Source organism: Malaya genurostris, chromosome 3, assembly GCF_030247185.1.
Source record: "Malaya genurostris strain Urasoe2022 chromosome 3, Malgen_1.1, whole genome shotgun sequence".
Taxonomy (NCBI): Eukaryota; Metazoa; Arthropoda; class Insecta; order Diptera; family Culicidae; genus Malaya; species Malaya genurostris.
This window is the reverse complement of record NC_080572.1, coordinates 244,045,856-244,058,366: the sequence shown is the minus strand read 5'-3', so window position 1 is coordinate 244,058,366 and position 12,511 is coordinate 244,045,856.

Genomic DNA, 12,511 nt, shown 5'->3' with positions numbered 1-12,511 from the left:
CTGCAGGAGGACAATACACAGTCTCCTACATCGGAACTGGCAATGCTATAAATATTACAATAAACAAATCGTAGGCCGTGTTGTCGTGACGTCAGCTCCATATCAAAGTTAGTATATTCACACATAGCCACACAACTGCTGGCCAGCCAGAAATTGTGCGATCATTCACTACCAACACAGGTGTGCACGGCGACCGATTAAGGGTATATCGTGTTTCATTAGTACTAAGAAAAGATGAATAAGCTCAACAGCGATGGAAAATAGAAAGATGACCTACGTTACCGCGATGATTATGTCTTAGAGCTGATGTTGCTGTATTACAGGAAAATGCACCTTTTTTGCATTGTAATTGTGTGGGAAATATGAAACGATTATGATCATCTGCCTATTTTCCTATAGATAGACGAATGGCAAAACTTTCATTCGTATGTTCAGTGTTACGTAGCCGTTCAACACTTGCATATTTATAACGCGCCACAATAAAACGATAACTAGAATATTAATGTTTGAATTTTGCCAAAGTTCCGCATGCATATTGTGTAACAATGGTAGCATCCAACACATGATGCTATCAATGAAGTCTGATAGCCCGAGTTGGAGGCCTGTCGCAGCGGTTGCCGGTGTTTGTCAAGCTTCAGAGTGAGTTGATTTCAGTAATCATTAGAGCTATATACTCGTTTATTAGCAAAATTAGAAAAGAGTTGAACAGCCTTGAAAACGAGTGTTTGATGCGAGATAGAACCTTCACGGAACGACCGAAATTAGCTCTGCGCCTAATTCGTATTACTGTTTTTGAATTAGTTGATTTTAACAACAAAATTTCCAAAATAACTATGAAATTAGTTAAAATTGAGAATTTACTTTGCAGAAAAAAACTCTTATTTCTAGAGAACATGTTTAGTTGGCGCATATCCTGGACTCAAACCAGCAATATTTCAATCCAACACGAAATTCTCATTGACAACTAATTTTGTTATTAAAATCAGAAAATTTGTTTCTAAAAGGTGATTTTTTTGAGGTTAGGATTTTCATGCATTAGTATTTGCTCAGATTTTTTGAGGTTATGATTTTCATGCATTATTATTTGCTCAGTATGCTCTGACATTTCATCATGAATAGACTTACTAACGAGCAACGCTTGCAAATCAGTGAATGGGCCCTAGAAAAGTTGGCAGAAAATCCGCTTTTTTATCGACAAATTTTGTTCAGCGATGAGGCTCATTTCTGGTTGAATGGCTACGTAAATAAGCAAAATTGCCGCATTTGGAGTGAAGAGCAACCAGAAGCCGTTCAAGAACTGCCCATGCATCCCGAAAAATGCACTGTTTGGTGTGGTTTGTACGCTGGTGGAATCATTGGACCGTATTTTTTCAAAGATGCTGTTGGACGCAACGTTACAGTGAATGGCGATCGCTATCGTTCGATGCTAACAAACTTTTTGTTGCCAAAAATGGAAGAACTGAACTTGGTTGACATGTGGTTTCAACAAGATGGCGCTACATGCCACACAGCTCGCGATTCTATGGCCATTTTGAGGGAAAACTTCGGAGAACAATTCATCTCAAGAAATGGACCGGTAAGTTGGCCACCAAGATCATGCGATTTGACGCCTTTAGACTATTTTTTGTGGGGCTACGTCAAGTCTAAAGTCTACAGAAATAAGCCAGTAACTATTCCAGCTTTGGAAGACAACATTTCCGAAGAAATTCGGGCTATTCCGGCCGAAATGCTCGAAAAAGTTGCCCAAAATTGGACTTTCCGAATGGACCACCTAAGACGCAGCCGCGGTCAACATTTAAATGAAATTATCTTCAAAAAGTAAATGTCATGTACCAATCTAACGTTTAAAATAAAGAACCGATGAGATTTTGCAAATTTTATGCGTTTTATTGTTTAAAAAAGTTCTCAAGCTCTTAAAAAATCACCCTGTATTTATCTATCACCATCATTACTGAAGGACAGCACAAAGGAAACAAAAATGAAATTGGTCTTATTAACAAGTTTATTAGCCAAACACTCATGAGAAGTGTCAAAGCAAAACAATCCATTAAAAAGCTAAAAAGGACAGTCTTATTGAAACTGCTTGAACATTGTTTTGATGTTTTTCGCATGTGTTCGATATATCTTTATTTAAATTTCTAAACCGATATGTAAAAATGTCGTAAACTGTTAGTGGAAATCGTATTTATTCAGAATTTGTGCGCACTTGAAGCGATTGTGCGTAATAATGTTTTTACGCGGAACAGTGAAGTGAATTTCGAATGTTTCACTCTAATTGTGATGAAGTTTTTTTGTATCTTCAAACCTTCCGAGCTGCGCCGTCCGGTGTACTATTTGTATTCGGTTTTTGTTTTCCGAGTGCTCAAAGTTTTCAGTGAGAATGAAGAAACAGTGATTTAGAAGAAAAAAAATTCAAAAAGATGTTTACGTTTCGTTTATGTCTTTTTCTCCAACACAACATCGTATTTATACCTGCCAATATAGAAAAGACAACCGCGTCTGAATTTTTTTCGGCAGTAGTGTGCCATCTAGTGGCTAGTAGTCATTAAGGTGTTACCGTTTCGGTGACAGGGCGCCATATAGCTGCAGATTGCAGAAGCCAATTCAACCATTCATATTGGTTGAAAACAACATTTTATTTCTTAAATTCAACTAAAAAATTAGTTGAATGGAAATGAAATGTGCCTTAGCTAAGAAATGACAGCACGTTTAATTTGTGAATTCAACTAAAAAAAATAGTCATTTCAACAAATATTTTATTATTATTAAGGGAATGAGAATAAAAAATCTAAATCAGCAAAAGTAAGATTTTTTTAGTTGTCTCAAAAAATAACTAACTAAAATCAGCAAATCAACTAAATTTTTCGCGAAAATGCTGATTTCGGTCGTTCCGTGTTGTTTTTTGTCGTGAATACGACTTACTTTACTATGAGGCGCCTTTTCAAAATTAGCCATATGGAAGAATGGGCAGAACTTATCGTGAATATCTCGACTTGTATTAATGGCAGTAACATAATTCTTTCACTATTTCTTCAAAAATATGATCAGGAATTTAGGATGATATTTTGAACAGTGATAACCACAAACAACTCAAAAATTGAGTTTTCTGAAAATTTTAAAACAACGCGGAAAACTCTTTACTTTTGCTTGGGTTTTTCGCGCAAGGACGACGATTTTGAGGTAGTCAGGCACATATCTTCAACTGAACGTTATAAAAGGGGAACCGTGGCCGAAAATCGATCGAAAATCGAAATCGAAAATCGAAATTTCTTCTTGTGCGTTGGATGAAAGCAGACGTCGGGGCGAGAAGACGCATTCAAACAGCGGCATCGGAGAGCACACCTTCTGTGTGGTTAAAAACCTCAAACGCTCAGGTCGTAGTTCTCATTTGCCTTCCGGTCGTCAAGGCGAGAAGACGTATTAAACCAGTTTCGCATCATTTGGCACTGCGTGCGGATGTGTCGGTTTGTACGCAAAGCTAGTTTCAATTCAAGCAAGAACGATTGCATCAGCTGCTGGTGCTTTGCATTGGAAAGAAAGAAAACAAGAAACGAAAAGTGGACAACATTATATAAAATCAGCCGTTCTAATGGCTCTAAATGTTATCTAAAGAACTATTAAGATTACTTCTTTGAAATTCGAAGGTATAACCAAATATATTATATATCAATATGGATCACTTTAACGAATTCAATACAAATCGAAAAGGACATCACAGTAACACCATCTCGTGACGCTCAAGGCTATTAGTTCAGTCAAATTTAATAGTTTGCGTTTATCGTGCACCCAGAAGTGAAATGTCACAACTAATTGAGCATGATGCCCAAATAGAGGTGTGAACATTTTCATGTGTTTTTCTGACGAAAGTAAATATTGCCTATAAATAATGTAGAATTACGTTCTTTAAGACCTATCGTCTTAATCACCAATGAAAATGAAAATTTTCGGAGGATGTTTCACTTTCTTCAATTTCATTTGTAATAAATGTTCATAGTGGCAGCACTGTGTAATTAAAATCAGTCGTTCTTCTTTCTAGTGAATTAATGTGTAAGCAAAAAAGATTTGTTAACTGTAAACTTACTATGATTTCGACCTGTTTGTCTCACGGATAAACAGTAAATTAAAGACATAGAGCAATACCAGTAGTGCCAACAGCATTACAAACAATAATATACCGTAGTATTACATATCTGCTGTTCAATGATATGCTCTGAACAAACTGGACTGGAATCGGGAATCATTATCACAGTAAACCTGAATACAAATGAATTAAATTTTCAAATCAAGAAATTGCAATACTTAATTCGGAAATGTTGGTAAAATTCTGGAATTAGCATTAAGATTAATTCGTTTAGTTCTGCGTTTACATTTCACACTCATTTATATAAATAGGGAATTTTTATATAACAATGTGTTCTCTTCCGAGTTAGTATCAGATTGCAATTCTAAACCGCATTTACAGCTTATTTTTTCGTGCAGTGTATATCGAGAAATATTCCATATATTTGGGTTTGTTTGATTCAGTGTACTGAATCCATGGCTGCCATATGTGCATTAAAAAATTTGTAGTGTATTAGTAACCTTTTTTACCACCGCACTTTACTGTGATGTCCCTCGTGAATCGCAAGAGTGATGCATATTGATATATAATATATTTGGTATAACTCATCAGTTTAGTAAAATTCGAAAATAATTTGATTTGTTTCGTGCATTTTTCGCTGTGCAAAAATCGTTCGAGATAAATGTTCCGAACTGTGCTAAATATCGTAGAGAATTCCACAATTTGGTCCTTCTAAAAGTCAGAAATGAATCCTGTACAGCATTATGATAGTTTCTTTCAATGAAATATGCAAATCCGAAATGAGATAATCGACGTCAAAAATCGTGGAAAATTTTAGTAGTGAATAGGAAGAAAGTTTCGCAATTCATACAATCGATCAACTATCAATTCGAATTCGAAAGAGTAAAGAAATCGTGTCAGTTTTATTCGTATTCACGACATACAGTTATGTCTCTGACATTAAACACCCGTACTTTTTTTCAGATTACACCGAATATAAAAACATACCTTTTGTAATAACCAAAACTAGAATGAGAATAAAATATCGTATACATGAGTTTTCAATTGGTCATATTTGTTCTCTATATGGTGCTGGATTATACAATTTTAAGTATATAATTATATCGAAGCCCCTCCCGAAATCAGAATCAGAAACCAAAAAAAAGTTTGAGAAATATTATTGATCCTGTAGATTAACAACTGTGAGATAAAGGTTTTGAGGTCCTACGAAGCAGAACAGAGTCAAAACCACATAAAATGAAACTGGAGTAAAGAAATGACAATATAAATAATACATAAAATACATAAAATAGTAGTTTATTTAATATGATCAGCATCTAACGGGGAAAACAAATTGGAAAATTGGCATATGCACACAAGTATGAAATAATTGGGTCGTCAAATGGTGAGATGGTGGTCAAAGTCCTCACAAGTTCCTATCTCATGCCTCCCCGAGCGTCTATGATGACATTTGGTCAATAGAACGGCGTCGACTGGGTGCTATCGCCTTCTGCGTTAGTAGCAGAATGGGAGGGTGCGAAATGGATTGTAGTTTGAAGCCCATCCTAAAGTGCCTTATCATAGTATATTGCAACATGTTGTTTGTAGCATTATTTGTTATATTGTGTTGAATTGAATTATATTGCATTGTATTATATATTTATGTTATTATTATTATTATTATTAATGTTACTATTATTGTTATTATTATTATTATTATTAAAAAAGAAATATTATATTGTCTGCAGTACTGTGACGAAAGAAGAGCAGAACTTACACTGCGAAATCAACTGTTATACATTGTATCATAGCATATCATTTCATATATTATCTTATATTATATTATATTTTGTTATGTTATATTATGTTGTATGGTATTATACTGCATTGCATTATATCATATATATATATATATATATATATATATATATATATATATATATATATATATATATATATATATATATATATATATATATATATATATATATATATATATATATATATATATATATATATATATATATATATATATATATATATATATATATATATATATATTGTATTATATTATATTATATTCTTATCACAGAGACAGATATCCAACAGACATTCATACGTGCAAAGTCGTGTGCAACGGTGATTTTTAATGGATTTTCACTTGTATGCTTTACACAGCTTTTTAAAAAAGTTTGTACTAGCTTGGATGAGATATATTATATTGTATATTATTATATTATATTGTTTTATATTATATTATATTATATTATATTATATTATATTATATTATATTATATTATATTATATTATATTATATTATATTATATTATATTATATTATATTATATTATATTATATTATATTATATTATATTATATTATATTATATTATATTATATTATATTATATTATATTATATTATATTATATTATATTATATTACATTATATTGTATTGTATTGTATTATGCTCAAGTATATCGACAACGGGGAGTGCATCAGAGTATCTTACAAGTGAATGACTGGATGATGGAGTGGATTAACAACCTGAGTCACGCGGGTGAAGCTTTGTGTGTCTCCCTGAAGGTCTGAAATGAGTAAGACGCACCCTTCTAACAAACAATCCATCAGGCGGGTTTAAGCTGGTACAGCGAAATTCTTTATTATAAGGCCGGATGTTCTTGCTGGAAGGTGCCGGGTCCTCAAAACACATTTTGGCCTTCTAAACAGCAATTATATGATAGCTATCTGATAATCAAATTCGGATCTACTGTGAGTCTACCCGCATACATTGGTAATGCCTTGAACTGATGGTGGCTTCACACATACATACATACATACATGTGGGTAATATATCATTGCGAAAAACAATTCCATTCCAATCTATCAGTTTAAAAAATAATGTGATTAGTGCATCATTCAATTCTTGTCAGATTTGTGAGACAGAAAACGAAAGTAAGAAGATGCAAATTTAAGTGCAGTTTCGACCAAGAATTGGTCAAATAAAAATGAGTGTACACAGTTTCAATGTTTCATTAAAAATTCATATCATGTCTTAATTCATACAAAATACTGAAAAAAAAATCAGGTCCACGTTCAGAATCCAGATGGTCAGAATGATTCTCAGAGTCAGATCCAGAATTCAGATTCATGTTCGGAATTCATATCCAGAATCCTGCTTCCCGGTTTAGAATTTAGGTTCAGATCTAAAATTACTTCCAGAAACTCAGACACAGAATCTAGGCCTGGGATCAGAACTTATGTCCAAAACACACGAAAACCTATGTATTCCTGTCAGTAGTTCACGTCTATGTATAACCCAGGTCCAAAATGCAGGCCTGAAATTCGGATCCCGATTTTCGCTCAAGAAACCAGGTCCATGTTCTGAAACTTTTTCAGGCTCAAAAACTCTCTCAGGAGCAGATCCGGTCCAGAATTCATATCCACGTGCCGTGCCAATTTGTTCTGATTCCAGGTTCAGAATCCAATCCAGGCTCACAGTCCAAATGCAAAATAGGTTCAAAGTTTAGTTTCGGAAACTCTGTCAGAAGTTCAGAAAACAAAATTCTGGCGCAGAATCCAGGTCCAGAATTTAGGTTAAGGTCTCTGTCAGGAGTTCAAATTCACAATCTAACTCCACTACTAGAATCCAGATTCATGTTCCGAATGTAGGCACTGAATTCTGCTTCAGGTTTGTAACCCTATGTTACATTGATTAATTGTTGGCTTCGCCAAAATCCAAACTGCAAAAATAACCGCGTAACCTTTTTCTATCATAATTTTGAACGCTTAGAACTCAGTCATTTGTTGATGAATTTATATAATTTAACTACCAATCGATTCGAAAACATTTAACTTAAACTTATGCGGTAACGTCATTTAAGTATTTCAATTGCATACAATTGAAAGATTGGATTAAATTGACGTATGTTTTCACGAGCCAATGGCAGTCCCACTGAATGATGTCAAACTCTCGTCCGATTTGCGCAGTATGAACTACAGCACAAAAGGGAATCTATAAACAAATGCCCGAATACATTCCTGCTTTAATTTACCCATGGCTTATCTTAATTCTCCGGTAACTAACAGGCCAACTTAGAATTATCGGCGATAATTTGAAGCACTTGTGATTTATTGATAAATTTTCCTCATTTAACTTGATTCGAAAAAGTTTAAAAATGTTTTAATTTGTCAACGGGTATTTTGCATACTGAAATCTCCATTTACATACGAACAACACGGTGGCGCGCAAATAGATTCAGTATAAAGTGGTGTAATGATGATAATCATAGATAGTTCTTTTTCATTAAAGGTAGCTAAATACAAAGAACAATCTCTCAGCATAATCCCTCAGACCCTATTATTTAACCAAACAATTATCGTGTAACCTAATTGAATAGTTAGAAATTGATTTAGTCGTATAAAGCATAATATTTTGGTCTAATCTTGCTGCCAAGAATCTCATAGAAGGGACTAAGTGTAGCAAAAATCCAGACTAAGTGTAGCAAAAATAATGCAATGCAATTAGTTATGCAGTATCGATTTGAACAAGCTGTTGTCCCACCAGGAATAAAACGCTTCAAAAGATTCGGGACTTAGTACAAACAAGTTGCACCGACTCACATATAACACATGGATCAATAAGTCCCGATACTAAAGCAGAGATGGCGCTCGTAGTAAACCAGTAACCACGTCTTTCTAGAGTACTAACCTTTGCTTGAAACGGGTCAAAAGTTTAAGTCGATCCGACCAGAAACAACTGAGTTATCGAGGTTGGAGTAAAGTCGTTTTGTAGTTTGTTTAAAAAATGGAAAAAACCGAGTTTCGTGTTTTGATAAAACATTGTTTTTTAATGTGTAAAAACACCGTGTAAGCGAAACAATGGATTGAAAAATGTTATCCGGACTGTTGTCCATCAAAAGCAACGATTTATCGGTGGTTCGCCGAGTTTAAACGTGGTCGTACCGACACAAATGACGCGGAACGCTCGGATAGACCTGTGGAAGCCGTTACACCGGAAAATGTGAGTGAAGTGACAAAAATTATAATGAAAGATCGTAAAGTGAAGCTCCGTGAGATTGCTGAGATGACATAGATATCATATGGAAGTGTTTTTACTATACTTCATGAAAAATTGAGCATGAAAAAGGTTTTTTCCAAGTGGGTGCCGCGATTGCTTTCGATGGAACAAAATGCACCCTGCCACAAGTCGATGAAAACATTGGCGAAATTGAACGAATTGCTTTGATCTGCTTCCCCACCCCCTATACTCGCCAGATTTAGCCCCCAGTGACTACTGGCTCTTTGCTGATCTTAAAAAAATGCTCCAGGGAAAAAGATTTGGCTCAAATGAGGAGGTCATCGCTGAAACTGAAGCTTATTTTGAAGCGAGAGATAATTTTTTTTATAAACATGGTATTGAAAAATTGGAAAAACGTTGGAACCATTGTATCACCCTAAAAGGTGATTATGTTGATGAATAAATAAAAAAATTGCAAAAAAAATGTTGTTTCCATTGTTAGTCTCGGGACTTATTGATCCATGTGTTATGGAATTATCAGATGCAATAAAATACAGTATTAGAGATAAACTCAAGACAATCTGATCTGCGATTTTACATGTATCATTTAAATTTTAACTAAAGTCCGTTACCGGCTTTACCGCAAGATTCAGTTAAATTATCATTTACATTGAAACAACAAGAGTCTTATCACTACATGCGTTGTAACAATGACAAATTCGCTCATGTATTAATAAAATCAAGTTTCAATATGAACAAAATTAAGGAATTTGGTTGCGTATACATTGGTTTCTTAATATGTAAAAGTGAAAATCAATTAAAGTAACAAAATATGTTGTGCGGACTGTGTCACATATTTTCTTCCTTCCATTCTATTTTCAGACACTTTCCGAAGATTATCGACGCTTTTTAACGAAGGTTCATTAAAATTACACTATTACTGAGTTTTTTGGTTGACGGTTATTCAAATTTTTCACATTCACATTTTTCGATCAACATATTTAAAATCTTCTCTAATCGCTGTTTATGTAATGATTGAGTTTGTACGTTCTCTGTCTTGGAAATTATTATGATATAAAATCGTTTCATTTGTCCAGATGTATATCTTGAGGTTGTTCGTATTCAAAATTGATCTTTAAAGTAACTTTGAAATTATCATAATTGATATTCATTTAAAGGATATTTTCCAAAAATTTTCAAATGTAAAAATTTGTTGAAGGCATCAAAATGGAGTAGAATCAATTGTTCTGAAAGAATCTAATTGTCATTTTGATCATTTGCCAAAAATGTAAACACTAAAAAAAGAACAAGTTTGTAATTTGAGACTTTTAGTGCATCCACCATCATTTTTATTGTTGTCTTTATTATGGGTACCTAAGAATCATTTGATTTTTAATGCAATCGTGATCGGTCGTGCCTTGCAAGTATTAATAATGTTTCATTTTTGTAGATAACGTTAGGAAAGTAAAAGTTTGAGATTTAAAAGTGCTTAAATTACGAAAATTGTGTTAGTACGGTTAGTCAAGGATTGAAAATGTCATAATTATTAAAATAAAAAAAACATTACATATTTTGGATAGTGATAAAAAAGTCTATAGAAATACGGAAGACATACAAAACATTTATACCGATTAAAACGTTATAAAAGGTAAAATTCTAACATCGATATGGGTGTAAAGTTGGTGTAGGTTAGGAGTTACATGCGCTCTATGCTAATTATGTGTTGGGCAGGTACCCAACGGGCCTTTTATTCTTGGGCTTCGAACGTTGTTCGGAGTTTCTTTTCGCAGACTCACAATGTCTCGACCTAGGAGCGACGATTAATCCGGAGTTAAGTTCACCGCGAAGGACAATTATAAAACTATTAATCGAACGACGCCATTGTCATCGGAGAAGCCATTTTCATCGGAGACGCCATTACAAATTCCAGTGTCATTGCCATTTTCAACGCTATTACTAGCTCCGGCGCTATTACCATCGCTGACGTTGTCGCGCTATGAGCTGTCAGGAAAGCCAAATCACCGATTACTTCAAGCAAATATACATCCGGGATCGCTAAGACCAAACTTTCACCACCAGACCTGCACCAACAAAAACCGAGCAAAAGCGCAAGTAGAAAAACCGATAAAGTGACGTCACTAGCTTTAAATTAAACCCAGTTAGTCAGAATAAATGTTCAAAATGTTAATTAGGAACCGTTAGCCTAGTTTCTATATAATGAGCGAAATTAGTACAGGTACACCATTCTTGATCTCGTTCTCCGGACTCTAAAGGAGTCACCAGCCCTCGTTTTCGAGTGTTCTCCCAAAGAAGGCCTTCTGGTTTCGCCTTTGAGTAAAACTAAAATATTCAATCAACCTTTTGGTTGTCCACCCTGGTTCTCGACGGTTATCGGTGTTTCGGTTCCATACAGTTCCCGTTAGAAGTGAGTACCGTGGTGAGTATATGCAATGCTCAAACAAGTACACTAAGGTCTTTTTTATGCGGTCTTTTTTATGCGGTCTTTTTTATGCGGTTTTTTTATGCGAATTTTCACAGTTATGCGGTTACCCTTCTGCGGTTTTTTTATGCGAAGTTTCAGAGTTATGCGTTTTTTTATGCGAAGTTTCAAAGTTATGCGGTTTTTTTATGCGAATTTTCAGAGTTATGCGGGTTTTTTTATGCGTTTTTTATGCGGTACGTAAATTCGCATAAAAAAAAGACTTTAGTGTAATTGAAAATACGTGGCTTGATACATTCAAATCGAAACGTAGAAATATTTCCTATCAAATGATGAAATAATATTAATAATTGATACAAAATAGACTGAGCTGTAAATGTTTAAAAGCTGACCACATTTCTACGTGTAGTTTTTCTTGAGTTTCTGATTTGCACCCCAATATAGAAAATAAAGATGTGTTCCACATCAAAAGTAGATTCACCCGAGAAATTCGCTCCGGATCAATCGGGATTCCCAAAGCGTTTTTTTCCGTATGTTATACGATAAGTAGAAATTTCGAGCTTATAGAACGGCATCATGTGACCGTCGCCTAGTCATTTTGAGGTTTACACGAATTCCCTCTTTTGGCAAGCTTAACCTTAGCTTCGCCACTTTTTTGTCTCTCTGCATCTTTCAACCCACTTTTCGACGAATCTCATCGTCTATGAAATAGCTTTGAGTACCGCAAAATACTAAATAGTCATTTTGCATGAACTCACCCTCAGCAAGCGCTTCTGGAACTCGGGACTTATTTCAATGAATCAACTTTTCTTTTCGATATTTTAATCAACACTAAGATAAATAAGAAACGTAATCGGCCGATTATTCGATCTTGCAAAGGAAATTCAATTGGGATATAATAAAAATCTATCATCATAAATTTCCGTCCGCTTTCTTGTGGAACAGACTGTTTAAAAGCTCTCGATTTCCATTAATATTTTTCGATAGAAATTTCG